The sequence below is a fragment of the Mesoplodon densirostris genome, chromosome 14 (genome assembly GCF_025265405.1).
Source record: "Mesoplodon densirostris isolate mMesDen1 chromosome 14, mMesDen1 primary haplotype, whole genome shotgun sequence".
NCBI lineage: Eukaryota > Metazoa > Chordata > Mammalia > Artiodactyla > Ziphiidae > Mesoplodon > Mesoplodon densirostris.
The window spans coordinates 42,285,098-42,300,930 of NC_082674.1; the positions used below are offsets into that span (position 1 = coordinate 42,285,098).

At 38.5% G+C, this 15,833-nt stretch overlaps 1 protein-coding gene and 1 pseudogene across 19 annotated transcripts in view; one reads left to right on the plus strand and one right to left on the minus strand.

Annotated features, from left to right (window-relative positions):
* Window positions 1-15,833, minus strand: part of NRXN1 (neurexin 1) — a 1,137,515-nt gene that overhangs the window by 840,915 nt on the left and 280,767 nt on the right. The gene's annotated exons all lie outside the window — the stretch shown is intronic.
* LOC132501202 (protein mago nashi homolog) lies at window positions 4,987-5,422 on the plus strand (annotated as a pseudogene).

Below are 15,833 nucleotides of genomic sequence, written 5' to 3' on the forward strand. Positions count from 1 at the left end.
TTTTTCTCAAATCAAAGGGTTTTAACTAAATCATAATTTTCTGACTGAATCATTTGACATTTCTCTATTCACTGCTTTTTGCATCACATCCTGTCCTCTCAATGAAAGGCATCTATGAGCAGGCACTCCTCACTTTAATATCTGGCTGGAAGGCAGGCAGCATCATGGTTAATTAGACAGGCTTCAGAATCCAACCAGCATGATGGCATCCTAGCTCCATCACTTGCAATCTCTGCAACTTGGGCGAGATACTTAATCCCTTTAAATCGCTGCTACTCATCCATAAAATGAAGTTGATAATGGTATCTACATGAAACTGTTATTGCTAGGATTAAATGAGATAATGCAAGTGAGGGGCCAGCACAGTATGTGGTCCATGGTAAGCACTCAGTAAATCATAGATATTTTTACATTTATAGCTGCCCCTCTGGGAGTCGAAAGGAACTGCCTTAACTTTTTCCTCTACAGATGCCATTGCTATTGAATGCCTTCCATTCCTTTCATTTCCTTTCCTTCATTTTTTTCTTTCCATTAAGGAATTCAAACCTAACTTGAACATGGCCTTCCTCTCTCTGTCTTGGCATAGCCCGTCATGTCTTGATTCACCAAAAGGTTAACAGATGGTGGTGGGAAATATGATGATAATTAAGAAACACCCAGGATCCTCTCCTCTCACTGCCAACGGGACCCTCTAGCTCAGCCTCCTCCCTGCTCAGATCACAAGAGTAACCAGCAGTGACTGGAGCCTAAAGCAGTCCCGTTCAATTTCCGACCATGTCATGTTTTCTCGGCATCCAAAGTTATAATTAGACTTTGTTATAGATATATTGATATGTTAGGTGACAATGTTCTAACAATGGCTGTTGTACAAAACTATCTGCCTCAGGGACATTAAGGGTTAAGGAGACTTCCGTGAGCACATTGTATCAATGAATAAATGATGTCTGAGTTTCAAGCAACTAGTTCACAAAGGCACTTTTGAAACAGTCCTCTCAGAGACTGGGGGCTGACTTTCCTTTTTTGTTGTTGTTGACTGGGGCTTCCCTGGCCACTAGAGGGTTGCTTATGCATCATCTACCTCATCAGAGGCTCTTAAAGCTCAGTTCTGAAATAACTACATTTCAAGGGCAGGACCATATTCTCCTCCACCCCTACAGTATCTGCAGAGAGAGTGTCCAGAAATGAGAAAGACCATTTCAAGAGCTGATCAATATCCTGTTCGGGAAGATAGATGAAGGCAGTGGGTTGAAAGCAGAATTTTTAAAAAAGGGGGGGGGGGGCGGATATGGGGAACAGCTGAATCCTCCAGTTAGCTTCCTTAACCCATTCAGGGTGACTGGAGAATGCTCACACTTCTGTTCAAAGCAAGGAGAGCGAATTCCAGGAAGTGTATTAAAGTATACAAATGAACCCCACCCACAGACTTCTCTCACATGCTCTGTGTTCAGAGTAGATTATTAGATTAAACAAGACAGAGGCTGGCACTAGAGGGTATGCAATAGGTCATTTAGGTTGCACAGGGATCAGAAAAGGATGACCACAACTCAGAAGTGACTTTGTACTCAGGTCCTTGACCTCTAGCTTTGTCTTTCTGAAGAATTTCTTTCCTGGCATTTAGAGTTTACTTGGTATATTCTTGGCAGTTGGGATAGGAGTGGGGAGAATCAGGCAAATGGGAGGACAGGAAGGGAGCCAAGAATGTTCACATTTGGGGGAATGTTCCTCCAATTCCTACAGATTTCTTTGTGGATGTATGATGGAAACAGATGTCTCCCTTTTTGTTTATTTTTTCTTGTTTTTGGCACATCATAGATAATCAATTATGTCTGCTGGATTTTTGAGGGTTCCACCCCCTTCCTTTGTCCTCTTTCAAGTCTATTTCATCTTTTCCCAAGACAATCTAGATGCTGGAATTCCAAGTATGATTCTGACTTCAAAGCCAGTGAGACCACACCTAATACATCTGGTCTTCTCCTTCTAACAGACTTCAATAACTCTTCCTGAGGCAGGTCAAGATTCTATTTTCTTTGGTAATTTTCTCTACTTCATCATTCATGAATAAGCTGTTCCACATGGGTGATAGTAATAGTAATAATACCAATGCTTCTATGTGCTAACCTACTAATCCCTTTACACATATTCTTTCATTTAATCCTATGAACAACGCTATCAAGTAGACAAATCACTAGCACCATTTTACAGAAGAGAAAACTGAAGCACAGGGCAGTTGAGGAATTTTCCCAAGGCTCACAGCCAGGAGAAGGTGCATATGGGGTATGAGCCCAAAGAGTCTGTCTCCTCCGTATCATTCACAGTGTCCTGGCTTCTGCTGGGCACCATTTCCTCTGCTATGATCACAAGCAACCTCCTATTTTGAACTGCACCTATTATGTACCATACATGATAGTAAAGATTTCACAAGCATTATTTCACTTCATTTCAAAAACAACATCATCAGCTAGGCATTGCCCTTACTGACAGATGAAGAAACAGAGGTTTGGTAGGGGTTGGTGGGTTGTCAGAGGTCACACAACTAGTAAGTTACACAACCAAGACTAGAATCCATGTTTCTCTAACCCCAAAGGCTATACTTTCACTCAGCATCCCATCCTGGCCCTGCAAAAAGACTCTACCCAACTATTCCTGGACATACCACAGGCCTCCTCTGACACAGTGTGCAGCATCGATAAGGTTAAACTACAAGTGTGATTATGCATTATTGTATTGCTAATATCTCTATGAATAAAATGTCTATTTGATTTTCATTTAACCCCAAAAGAATCTGATTACCAAATAACCACTGAAGAATTATTGCCAATTATGTTCTGTAATTATGGCTCCTGTTAATGACATTAGTGTGCAGCTCTTTCATATTTAGTCCTGTTAATTAATCCCCGAAAGCCCAGAAAGTTATAATCGATACAACAAAGGCACCATGGTAAATTACAAATAATTCCCAAATCCTTCAAACAGTTTTCAAGGCTCCTTCAGTTTCCTTGGTTAGGACACATTTAGTGTGGGAGCCGGAAGAGTCTGTAGTAACTGATAGCTCTTCACCCGGAATCACCTATTTCAGTAATATGCCTAATTAGGCAAATGCTTAAAATTGGAGTCCCATCTGCCACTAACAAGTATAAATTCCTACAGGGCAATAAAAATAATTAACTGGTTGAGTCAAGAGACCCCCCAAATCAGATATACGACATTTCAATTCTCTGAGTAATATATTGCTTCAGATAACACCTATTGTCAGTGAGTGTCTGGTTTCAGTTTTGCAGAAGTTGAATACAGCAAGTAGGTCTAACACTGAAAGTCCCACAAAGAAAACTTCCTGATGGCTCAGTCTCACAGACAGACAAGATAAACAGGCATACTGACAGTGATGCTAGGAATTGATGCTTTATGAAAAACTGGTCTCTGAATTTTATGTTTTTCAAAATCTCCCAATCCATCCTCAGATTTTCCTCATATTTTATCAAACATATGTTGATATACATTAGATTTCTAAAATGGTTATATTTATATGTTTTATCGGAGACAGCTACAGCTATAGTTGTCCAGAGATGCTACAAGCTGTCTCAGAAGTAGTCCATTGCAAGAAGATGTGGCATGACAATCCATTCTGCATCACTGAAAACTAGACTAGTTGGTTTCTGAAGCCTGATCTATGTTAGTCTAGAAGTCAAAGAATCCTGTTCTTTTTGCCAGAGAGGAAAAGGGTCAGAACTCGATCCCCGTTGGCATCCCATGCCCTTCCCTGATTCCATTCTTGTTCTGGAGGATTTCCCAGGAGATAGTACATAACCCTCAGCAGGTGTCTGGCCTCAGAAACAATTTGGGAGGAGGAAACAGAGGCTCAGAATAAATAAAATATCTATGAAAGCATCATTGCATCAAATATAACAGAGAACATGGTTATCTTTAAAGGATTCAAAAAGAGGAATACAATGACAATTTTAGACTGCATATAAATTGGTTCCTTCAGATAAATAATTGTTAGTGGAGAAATTAATCTAACTGGCAATTTAGAAGAATTAGTTTGTAAAATTATAATATTTAAGATCTGGAAATAACCTTAAAGGTCATCTGAAGCCAACTTTCCATTTTACAAATGAGGGAGCTGAGATTCAGAAAGGGTAAGGAACTTGTCCAAGGTTACCCAGTAAATCAATGGTTGAAATAGGACTGGAACAGAGACATCTTAATCACACCATCTGCCACCACTCTCAAACTAAATGACTAGTTCAATTTTAAAAGTTTATAAGAAGGAATGAAATAGGTACAATCTTAGATTTATGGTTTTAAAATAAAAGACTCCACCCTAACATCACTGACAGTCATTGTTAACATGGATCCTCCATCTTGTCAACATGCAGAATTAAGATGTGAGTAGACATTGGGAGTGTGACCTATACTGCCATATGTTAGGACCGGAGATCTTACCAGATACTGCAGTTCATATTCTACCATCAGCAAGTTTTATACAAATTAATGATAATAATGATGATGATGATGATGATAGATGATAATGACAGAAGCCTATACTGTTTTAAGGCCAAATTTCATACATAGCATTCAGAGTCCTTATCTGACCAGCCATCATTTCTTAATTTTTTTTTTTTTGGTGGTTTCCCTAGAGTTTTACTATAATTTTTTGTTCCAATTATTTACCATTAGCTAAAAATTATAAAATTTCACTTAAAACCTGGGTGCTCTTTTCTTATAGGTAGCTCACTAGATGTTGAAAAACAGAACAAAAAGGGGAAAGGGAAGGGAAGGAAAGGAAAACCAAAACATTCCTTTCCTGTTTGGCTGAGCAGTATTTGAGTTCCTGACTCTGCTTTAATGTTTCCTTATTCTAGCATCACCATCAAAATTCCTACACAAGTGGTTCTTCTAACCACCACCAAAGTACCTATGCAAGTACTAATTAGCTAGCATAAGTTAATGTAGATTTCCTTGAAATTAAAAGCAGTTTTCAGAGCCATGGAGAGTGACTTCTATCTGCATTACTGCAGGGGTCACAAGGGCAAGTTCAGCTTCGAACTCCTGGAGTGTGAGTTCTGACCCAATGGGATCGAGATATCCCAATAACAACAATTATAAAACTGATATGATCAGAAAAGAGGTTTATGTACATAAAAGCATGATGGAGGAACTGAAGAGAATAATCGATGACACTGAAATTGCCAAAGAGGATAATGCTTTGTGGCCTCCTCCCGACTAAGGGCGCTGGCAGGAGCTTGAAATCATCATTGGAGATGAACATATTTCCTTCATGACATCAAAAATTGATTCCCTTATTGATGTCAATCAATCCAAGAATCCAGAAGGCTTATGAGTATTTTATTATCTTCTCCAGGACCTGAAGTGTTTGGTCTTTGGTCTTACTGAATTACACTTCAAGATTAAGCCAATCTAGATTGAATATTGGTGTGGACACAAGGAGTGTGGGAGTAGCTGCTTTTAATCACCGTTATCAGGACATTTTTGTGTATAATATTTTTTATAAACTATAAATGATTGTCTTTAATAAATAACATAACCAAAAAAAGCAGTTTTCACCCTTCTAACTTCAAAGGGAATAAGAAATAAATCTTCAGAATGTCACACTCAATAACTATGCTTCTTAAAGCAAAACATATAGAATGCATCATCAAGGATACATATTCCCTCATGAATAATGCTTATGGGATTGGCCCTTTCTTTGTTATATTTACTCTTTCTTGCTACCCAATAAGAACACACTTTGAGAAAATAAGACAAAAGAAGACATTCTGATTTAAGAAGAAAGTGAAGGGGAGAGGTGGCAGTGGCACAGGTGGCATCTAAGGTCTACCTGAAGGTTCTAAGAGACGGGCCACCTGTGCAAAGCTAAGCCTGTGAAAGCCTTAACTTGAATTTAATGTTTCCCATGCACGGTTTAATCACATCTATAGAACTGTTTTTATAGCTTTGAATAAATAAGAGATTACTACTTGAATATTTAGTCCATTGAGCACTATTGTATACATTTACAATTGTGAACAGATAAATTCGTGTTTTCCGTTGAATGTGGGTCTGAGTTAGCAAAGTGTACTCTCAAAGAAAGAATTCTCTAGGACCTGATTTCCATCTTCTCCCAAAGTAGGGCTTATATACACGCTGGGGGAAATAAACTTCCAAGTGATAGCAGCAAAACCCAGCTGTTTGTGCAAGTCACACTACCTTGCATGGGAATTAACAAAAGCTTGCCAGCAAACATGCAAGAGCTGCAATTCTCAGAGCAGAAACAGGCTCCACCCTACATACCACCTTTTGTAAGTACAGGACCTGAAACAGCATGTGGTCAGTGCTCCTTGAGTGTACAAAGGTGTGGAAAGGCACGCATGATCCCCAGCTTTAATGATGGCTCTAGTATTAGAGAGTGGAAGAAGCTCCCCTCAGCTTTCGAACAGCCTACTTACTCTTAGCCAGGAAGAAGAGGAAAAAAATAATCATACAATTCAATGAGCCATTTTCCAAATGAAAGATGACTCACTTAAGCAAAACTTTCTGCAGGTGTCACTTCTCAAGGATGCTTAAGAGAAGGGCCCATCAAACCTGTTCTGAGGGCTAAAGCAGTGCACAATCTGTATCACCCAGCATGGTGCCTGGCAAATAGTAAGAACGAGGACATAGTTACTAATGAATTATACACAGCCTGCTCAGTTCAGAACAGTTATCCTGAGCACAGAAGCTCTTAAGCACTGGTTTATAGAGGTGGTTACAAGTATTGATTCAGACTCAAACAGCCCCTTTTAGCACCTTTAGTCTTTTTTTTTTTTAACATCTTTATTGGAGTATAATTGCTTTACAATGGTGTGTTAGTTTCTGCTGTATAACAAAGTGAATCAGCTATACATATACATATATCCCCATATCTCTTCCCTCCTGCGTCTCCCTCCCACCCTCCCTATCCCACCTCTCTAGGTGGTCACAAAGCACCAAGCTGATCTTCCTGTGCTATGAGGCTGCTTCCCACTAGCTATCTATTTTACATTTGGTAGTGTATATATGTCCATGCCACTCTCTCACTTTGTCAGCACTGTTAGTCTTAATCCAGCTGAATTATTTTACAAAGTAAGCCAAAAACATAAACTCAGGTAAATTAAAAATAGGTAAAAGAGCATACAAATCCTCAAGAAACAACAATTCGTTGGCCTGCCTATTATCTCCATTTGTAAAATTATTCCTTTCCTCCAAGGTTCACAATGCTTAGCCTTCTGAGATGTAAATATACCTCACAGGGTATTAACCTCTGTCAATGGAAATAAAACTGTAATTGATTTGGTTCTGCGATTATCTAACATATAAACGTGCTCATTGAGAAAAATGATGTCTGGACAACTGACATTGTATTTCTGCCAAATACCAAGCTGATGTTCATAAAATCTTACTGGAGAGCACCCAATGCTAACTATAGGATTTCAAATTGCTGATTTGCAGAGATGAATCATGAAGCAATCTACATTGTGTGGGTAATTAGAATTCCCATCCTTATCCATCCTCTGAAAAGAAGCCTAAATTTTTTATTTGGAAGCCACTTTGAAAAGCTTTCATTAATTTAAATTTCAGAACAGATTTCTCCCCATTATGTGTATTCAACTAAAAGCCTATTAAATACAACACCACGATAAGAGTGAACAAATAGCAGGTTTTTCCAAGGCATCCATTTTATTTTATTCCAGGATCCAGAGGCATTGACAATTCAGAGATTGCTGCAACACTTAGAATCTTTTGAAGGCTAGAAAGAATCGTTAATAATTTAGTGATTTCTAATCCTCTACAATTTGTTTAAACATGTGAGACAAATGAGTCCGTGTTCCTTAAAACTGCCCACAACTTAAGCAATTTAATAGTTGCTAATTAGATGCATTTAATTCCAATTTAAAAACCATCTTTACTTGGTATGCTCTTCATAGAAATACTATTCAGCTGAATCCTATTATAACTGACATGATTTATTTATTACACTTCATCCGAGGAAAAAAGAACATACCCAAAAAGCATTGTTATTTAATCTTGGTGTTAATTTACTCATATGCTTCAAAAGTCTAGAGATTTGGTATTATTTGAACTTGGTGAAACATATATAAAGTTTCTTGGCTCTGCCTTTAATATTTGGGGGAAAATGATTCTGTTAGGGTTTTCAAGATGGCTAAGATTGTGGGACAAAAATAAGAGAAGAGAATAAAACAAGGCTGAGATGGTATAAGTCCCATGATTTTATATATCTATACAGGAGAGGAACAGGTTTTGAGGAAATCATGATGGGAATTAGACGCGTTACGCATGTTGAACAGAGAAGGCTCCCGGCAAAGACAAATAAGATGCCAAGATGCCTCTCCATTATGGCCAACACAAAAGGAGAAAAGAAGACGACAGTGTCACAAGAGTCTACAAATAACTAATCCCTCTCATGTACATCTTGATTTGCAGTCCAGCCTGGCAGCAAAACCTCAGGCTCTCCGTTACCCACTTACAAGGCAGCTTCACATGATAGACTATTATTATTAGCAGCATTATTATGACCATTTCCAGTTATCTTTTCTCTTCTTATCTCTCTCCTGAGGCTGTTACAAGAGAGATTACCTGAAAAGGGAAGGAAATAAGTACCCAAAAAGGTTAAAGGAAGAAAAACTGCATGTTTTCAGAAAACTTTGTAAGACTGATGAGGTAGGGGAATAAAATGAATAAAATGATTATATCATGTTCCATGCAGTCTGACAAGGTAATCCCTAAGTGGGAGAATTTTTTTCTCAGCCGCAAATTTCTAGCTGTGTATAGAGTATGACTGACAAGCCACAAACATAAATTAGTGAAACCGAAAGGAAGCCATTTGGCTGCTCGTTATTTTACCATTTGCTACATTTCAATAAATTCATGATGACAAGTTGAGGGTTAGGGGGAATTCCTAAAGGCATTAATGTACTGGTTTAGTTGAAGAATAAAATAATACTACAGGAAAATAACTGGCTTTGATAAACATATTGAATTAGTATACCATAAAAGGAAAATGGATAGGTGATTCATTCACTGTTCACTTGAGATCTCTTAAATTATAAAAACAAAAATAGCCTGTTCCCTATAAAAAGACAAAGGCAATGCCATTTGGTGTTTTGATAATCAGGCCTACTTGTGGGATCACTGATCTTCTGATTGGATATTGATCTCACTTCTAAGTGATTTTACTATCACAGTATGCTCCTAGTTCACTTTACATATATACACATTCTCTTATTATTTATTAAAAATAAATTTATAGGGCTTCCCTGGTGGCTCAGTGGTTGGGAGTCCACCTGCCAATGCAGGGGACCCGGGTTCGTGCCCCGGTCCGGGAAGATCCCACATGCCACAGAGCGGCTGGGCCCGTGAGCCATGGCTGCTGAGCCTGTGCTCCGCAACAGGAGAGGCCACAACAGTGAGAGGCCTGTGTACTGAAAAAAAAAAAAAAAGATAAATCTCATGTTAAGTATTCTTACCATAGTAAAATAATACTGAAAAAAAAAGTTAAATTTGAAGGAGACTAAATTCAATACACTACACTTACTAACACAAAGTGAGAAGGAGAATCAACTGCTTTTTTCCCCCAATCAATTCCTTGCCTTTGAAATGCCACAGTTTTCTATATGTCATATAAAATGGTATGGAATATGAATTATCTGGAAAATTTCCTCAATTGTCTATTTCACTTTGCAATATGAACACAGCCTGCATTTATAACCATAAATTTAAAGGGAAAAATATTTTAAAGTTATATCAGGCTACTGTAATCTAAGTATATTGTTTTGCTGTGGTTCCTTTTTGGGACTGAATATCAAGATGCAGTCCACTATGCCAAAAGCCTCTAGCTTTCCAGAAATTGAAAGCCTTCGCCAACAAATCACAACTGTTTCACCATATGCCTCTTTGTTCTGCCAAGTATTACCAGCCTGTTCTACTTTTAAGCAAATTTCATTATATTATAGCTCAGAGCAATGTTCATTAAAAAGTATTACTGAAAAATGTCAAGTTGTTTTTATATAGAAACTGGAATTTATTTTCTACTGAAAAGTCAGATATTTATTGAACACAAGACATTTTTTAAATATTGATCTCATTTCACAAGTCACTTCAAAATTGTCAGTCTTGGGCTTCCCTGGTGGCACAGTGGTGGAGAGTCTGGCTGCCGATGCAGGGGACACGGGTTCGTGCCCTGGTCCGGGAAGATCCCACATGCCGTGGAGTGGCAGGGCCCGTGAGCCATGGCCGCTGGGCCTGCGTGTCCAGAGACTGTGCTCTGCAGCGGGAGAGGCCACAGCAGTGAGAGGCCCACATACCGCAAAAAAAAAAAAATTGTCAGTCTTTATCTTGACTGTGAAGGTTCAGGCCACAAAATGACTGTCTGAAGCATTTTCTGTCTTGCACCAGTTCACTTTCACTAGTATCTCCCATTGATGCAGATCAACCCTAACCTTTCTGGAATCAACCTAGTCTCAGATCAGTGGAAAATCTCTTCCCTGTTTCTTCACACTCATATTCATCCTCTCCTAGACCAATTTGCTTATTTTTCTGTCTCCCAGCCACAGTCTTCCTGATAACGTCCCAATACAGTCATATTTTAGGTGATTATAAACTTCATTATAGCCTGTTCACTTTATATAGTATAATACAGTCCAAATAAAACTAGCCTAGAAATCTCACCTCCACAACTTCTAGTTATGTGACCCTTAATAAAGCCACTTAATCTTTGGAGTCTTCATTTCCTCATCTATAAAACGGATGACTACTTCCTGCCCTTCCTTTTATATAAATTTATTTATTTATTTTTGGCTGTGTTGGGTCTTTGTTTCCGTGTGAGGGCTTTCTCTAGTTGCGGCGAGCGGGGGCCACTCTTCATCGCGGTGCGCGGGCCTCTCACTGTCGCGGCCTCTCTTGTTGCGGAGCACAGGCTCCGGACGCGCAGGCTCAGTAGTTGTGGCTCACGGGCCCAGTTGCTCCATGGCATGTGGGATCTTCCCAGACCAGGGCTCGAACCCATGTCCCCTGCATCGGCAGGCAGATTCTCAACCACTGCGCCACCAGGGAAGCCCTGCCCTTCCTTTTGAATCCAGTTTGTGAGCACAAAATTTGCTAAGGCATGTTCAGACATTCTGTATCTCATTTACCACAAACCAAACACAAAACCAGAGAGCTTCATTTTGAATCACCAAGCTCTTTCCTAAGGAACTGTTTCTCTTTCTCTTCAGATGGTAAAACCCACTGGCCGTTAAGAGTCTGTGATCCAAAAATGATAGGATTAATCTTCATTATCTATTGAAACTAGGTTTAGCATTTGATTCTAGGTCCAATGAAGACTCATAAAATGTTGGGCTTTAAACCAGGAGAAAAGCAAGATATTCTTGCTTCCTCTGTGGAAAAAGAATGTTTTTAATCCCCTGAGGAAAATCAGATATACTCAAATTGGACCACATTATATATTTAAGCTAACAATAACAACAATGATAGAAATAATTCAATTGTTCTTAAATCCTAGGCCAAATCAGTCTGTGAAGATTTCTGGGGCTTTCCTAAGCTCTGGAGGGGAGCTGAATCATGCATTGAGGCTGCCTTTATTCTAATATACTACATTTATATGCAGTAAAATCAGGATAAAATGGAAATCAAGGTCACTTTTGATGTGAAAGAAGTGACAAAAAAGTATCTAGAGGGACAGCAAGGAACAGAATGGGAGTGAGATAAGAAAAAAACAGGCCTACTTAAATTGCCTTGCTAAATGTTATGAAGAGACTCTGAATGGTGAGAATTGTAAGCTGGGTATCTGTATAAAACCCACAAGGCTTTTCTTTGCACTTCCTTTTGCTACAATCTCTTTCCTTCCCATGGGGATCTTTCTCTAGTATTGTCTATCTCCTTAGCAATGAAGGAATGGAGGCTGGCCAAATCATCCATCATGAGTCTGTCACCCTATTCTCTAGGTATGGCTTCATCTAAAATAAAATTATAAGCATATAACTTCCCATCTCACAAATACAGGGGTGACAGTGAAGCTCAAAGTAAAGCAGAGTGCATTCTAGATGCTTGTATAGAAATTATGATCATTTAAGTACTGCATTTAAACCACATTTATTTAGAAAGAGCTCAAAAAGAATGACAAGAAAAACACTGACTCTACTAAACAAATAAATAGAGTCAGTCACTTTTGACGTTCTATTAAGAGATATTTATCAAGAGCGTGAAAATGTTCATACCCTTTGTCCTATTAATTCACATCAGGAAATCAACCTAAAGAAACACTGTTTTCTGCACAAAGGTGTTCATTGCAGGATTATTTAGAAAGGCAAAGCTTTGGAGAAAACCTAAATATCCAACAGGAGTAAAATAGTAAGTCTATTAATAAAGAATAGGCAGTTAATTTTTTTTAAACGTTAGTGGAATAGAAAAATATTCTGATATGTTAAGATCAACATGATCTCAAATTTTTTTGGTTTATATTATACACATAAGAAGATTAGGACATCAAATCAAGATTTAGCAGTGTTGGAATTATAGCTACTTTTTTACTTTCCTCCTTAGAGCAGTTTTTGGTTTGTTCCTAATAAAATCAATAAATATTATGTCATTGTAAAAATAATCCATACCTGTTGGGTATTTATGTGTTAAAACTGAAAGCCTAATCTGCTGCAAGTCTGAGAAATGGCTGTGTTTCTGTGGTGAAAGAATGCTTTAAAGAGAAAAAGCACAGCATACTAATGTGAGAAAGCCTGTTTGTCTTTAAATGGGATGGTTTTCTCGGGGACACACTGAAGTCAATATTTTTCCTCCTGAATGACAGGATTTCTGTATTAAAGAGTTTGTTTGTGGAGACAAATAGTGCCTCTCCAATGTGCAGAGAAGCATCTTGAGTAACCAATTACAGGATTCCACAAAAATTATGGAACCCTCCTTTCAGGTTCAAGTACGTGAGTTAAGCAGGAACAGTTATAGAATCAGTAAAAAAAGGGGAAGGGTAAGCTGTGACAAAGCGAGAGAGAGGCATGGACATATATACACTACCAAACGTAAGGTAGATAGCTAGTGGGAAGCAGCCGCAAAGCACAGGGAGATCAGCTCGGTGCTTTGTGACCAGCTAGAGGGGTGGGATAGGAAGGGTGGGAGGCAGGGAGACGCAAGAGGGAGGAGATATGGGGACATATGTATATGTATAACTGATTCACTTTGTTATAAAGCAGAAACTAACACACCACTGTAAAGCAATTATACTCCAATAAAGATGTTAAAAAAAAAGGGGGAAGAGAAAAAAAAAAAGAGTATGGGAAAGAAATAGTACAGAAAGAAAAGGAGAGCAAATTGATAATGATTTTGTAACCAGACTTTGGCATGAGCAAATAAAACTAAAGAAATAGAGAATAAGTCTCATCTCTCTCATTACACACAATATATCCCTATTTTAAAAGTTCTCATTAAAGCACTTAATTAAATATTGTTTAGTAATATGAGTAATACCCGAATATGGTATAGTAATACCAGTCAAAACCTACCAATTATCTTGGGCACTAAAATGGTGCCCAAGCATTGACAGTCTTTGATGGGACTAGATTCAAGTATGTTGGATTCTCTTTTCCTTATGCTTCATGTCATTTCATGGCAAAGTTGCAACTTTGATGCTTAGAACTGCCAATGTTTACTTAATGGCTGACTCTCTAGTTACCAAGATTAATTAGCTAAAAGACCAAATCTAGATGCTAACGAAACCTAAAGGACTTATCTAACAGTTAATGCACTGGAATATTATTCATTAAAGAGCAAGAAGCAAAGGTTGATTTTATTTTCCTTCTTATGAGCTATTTTTAAATAACCATTATTCTGGCTTTTTTTCCCCCCAGAAATGAATTAGGTTGGTGGTATTCTTTGCTGCTTCTCTGTTTCACTTTCCAGAGTAATATGGTCTTTTTTTCCCCCCTTTTGTCCACATTGGTCATGCAGATCAACTTCATGTCAGAAAATAAAAACTAAAAGAAAAATCACTTTTGAGAGCTCTCACACATCTATCTTCACCAAACTAATCACAAAGCTATGCTTCCAAGACCATCAGGTAATATGAGTGTGGTCTATTCCAGCACGAGGATTCTTTCCAAGGCAGTTTGGAACTAATTTACTAGGGCGACTGGTGAGTCAGGTTTTCATCCCATAAAATGATTATGGCCCAAGGGAACATATGAGAAAACAATGCACAAGGGTTTCTAAGTTATTAATTAGCATGAGGATTATCTTCAAACCAAAAATAAAAAGCAATCATTAATTCTTGGCAACAGCAAAATATGTGAGCAATGGTGTACACAGGTTATTTCTAAACCGGAAAACACTTTTCAATAATTCTCATTAGGGGGGCTTCCCTGGTGGTGCAGTGGTTGAGAGTCCACCTGCCGATGCAGGGGACACGGGTTTGTGCCCTGGCCCGGGAAGATCCCACATGCTGTGGAGCGGCTGGGCCCGTGAGCCATGGCCGCTAAGCCTGCGCGTCCGGAGCCTGTGCTCCGCAACGGGAGAGGCCACAACAGCGAGAGGGCCGCGTACCACACACACACAAAAATAATAATAATTCTCATTAGGGGAGGAGGGACAAATTAGGAGTGTGGGATTAACAGATACAAACTACTATACATAAGATAGATAAACAACAAGGATTTACTGTATAGCACAGGGAATTATATTCAATATTTTGTATTAACCTATAATGAAATATTTGAAAAAAAAACTGAATCACTATGCTGTACCCCTGAAACTAGCCCAATATTGTAAATCAACTATACTTCAGTAAAAATATATAAATAGATAAATAAATAAATAAATCTCATTATAAACAAGTCACTATTATTAGTGAAATATTGGGGTTAAATCACACATTGCCCATGTATGTATATTTCAAGATAAGAATGATACCACTCATACAAATCCTTCTTTGTTTGCCTGTTTAATTAAGAGTAGAATTTGTAAATCTTACGGTGCATTGCATGCAATGTCTTGCTGACTAGTCAGAAGCGGAGCTGATGGGAGCCTGGTGCTCAGAGACTTCCTGAGCTCTGAGGTTCCACATTTTGGGATGTGTTCTACATATGGAGTATGTCTTCTCAGCCTGGGCATCTAGGTAACTTACAAATGTCAAGAACACTGGCAAAAAACAAGAGGCACTGGATGAGGAGCCAGTCACCAATTTTGCCACCATCTTGGCATATGATTCAGGAAATATCAATCAGTCTTCATGTCAGCTACTGAATCTAACAGATAAGATAAGCAAACAGTTGGGAAGAATTCAGTGAGACTGCACAAGAAAGTTCATTGAAAATAATACATGTTGTGAAAGTGCAAGACACAGTTATGAAAGGGCTAATATGTCAGGAACATCATAAGCTTCAGAATAATCCCTTACGGTCTATTTTTGCTTCAGTTAAGGAGATGAGGGTAAATATGCATTATGCAATTTCATTCTGTGGATAGCAAAGATGGGGCCACCATGGCCAAGAGTTTAGTTAATTAATCTGGAACCTCTCCTGACCAGTGTTGAGCAGTATCAATCTAAATGACCTGTGTTTTCATTTATTTAGTGAAAAACTGATAAAGGTCATCAGAGTAAAGATCACTCCCATAGCATATCTAGCACCACCAGTTAATTGGAGGAAAGGTATTCTCCACTTATCAAGTCTCAGGAAGCTGCCTCTAGGAGAATTACAGCTTTGGCACAAGCAGATCATAGACTCAGTTTATGCTTCAGGAAACTCTATTTAGTGGTGACTGCACATAGGTCATTTTTTAAAATCTCCCTACACACAGCC